The sequence below is a fragment of the Sinocyclocheilus grahami genome, unplaced genomic scaffold, assembly GCF_001515645.1.
Source record: "Sinocyclocheilus grahami isolate Dianchi unplaced genomic scaffold, SAMN03320097.WGS_v1.1 scaffold899.1, whole genome shotgun sequence".
In the NCBI taxonomy this organism is placed as follows: domain Eukaryota; kingdom Metazoa; phylum Chordata; class Actinopteri; order Cypriniformes; family Cyprinidae; genus Sinocyclocheilus; species Sinocyclocheilus grahami.
In genome coordinates this window covers 36,219-37,430 of record NW_015506078.1, presented here as the reverse complement: position 1 = coordinate 37,430, position 1,212 = coordinate 36,219, and the positions used below count along the sequence as shown (strand labels likewise).

The following is a 1,212-nucleotide window of genomic DNA, read 5'->3' as shown; positions in this document are numbered from 1 at the left end:
GTGCTTCATAGTACATCTCTAGTCGGGTGATGAAAAGGTTGAATAATTGAGGCAGGTTGAATGCTTTTGTCCTTTGAAGTATTTTGTCTTTCAAGACACGCATTGCAGCCTCCACATAGTTATTTGTTTGGTTGCCACGTGTTGGCAAGTCCCTCCTATAGCTGAGAGCCCAACTCTCACGTCGACTGTAAAGACTCTGTAGATAGGTCAGGAACTTCCTGTATCTGTAATTAGTAACAAAAGAAACTGTAAAGAATAAATACAATACAATAAAACCCTCAGAATAGGCCTCTGGAGCGTAAACGCATCAGAAGTACTACTAAATATTTAAGCTACCTCTACCTATCTACTATTTTCTCTACCTGGTGGTCAAAGGGTTGTCAAGGGCTTACTGGTAGAGTAATTCAACTGTACTCATCTCCCTGGCATAAAGCATGTCTTTTACTATGCTGAACAGTGTCTGCCTGTCCTTCATCTCAACTTCGTGTTCTTTGTTCCACAACCACCTCCACACAGCTTGCAGAAGATGAAATATGCAGAGCAGTTGTGCGGCTTCAGGAAAGACCTGTGCTATAGCTCCCTTCTCTGCCTTTGAGTCATCTGTCAAAAACACACGAGGGCCTGCCTCACCTCGCCCTCCAAAGGCAGCATTTTTCAATAAGGACTTCAGCAGCTCCAGTCCCTCACGAATTGTGTTCTTATGTTCTGACTAGGTTATCACTATCCCAAGAGGACGACCACCTGCACAGGTGTGTGTGAGGAGGAGAAACACCCTGCAGTTCTCCCGGTCCATGTTACCAGATGAATCCATAAAACACATTTCTCCACTATTGGAGAGACTGTGTGTTTGTTTCATCAACGGGGAACAAATGGCTACAAGTGGTGTTCCTGCTGAAGATATTTTAAGCTTGGCGCAGGTGTCATTACAGGCTGCATTGTAGGGTTCTATCTGCCTTTCCAAAGCCGCTATCATTCCCTTCCCACTTTGCTCTCCAAACTCCTGCTTATTAACCTTCTGATACAGTCTGCAAATGAAATTGATTGTCTTGACTACAAAAGTCTGTCAAAGCAACTGATTTGTACCAAGTAAAATTTTACATACCTGTAGCAAAACTGAAGATCTGGGCAAATGGCACGGTTGGCTGAGACATATACATATTTGTTGCCATGCTCAGCCAACAGGTCACTTTTAAGTACAGCCAGAGCTGAGGT

General features: G+C 43.7%; 1 protein-coding gene across 1 annotated transcript in view; it reads right to left on the bottom strand.

Annotated features, from left to right (window-relative positions):
* LOC107563936 (uncharacterized) overlaps positions 1 to 1,212 on the bottom strand; it is a 10,621-nt gene that overhangs the window by 5,126 nt on the left and 4,283 nt on the right. The window lies entirely within an intron of this gene.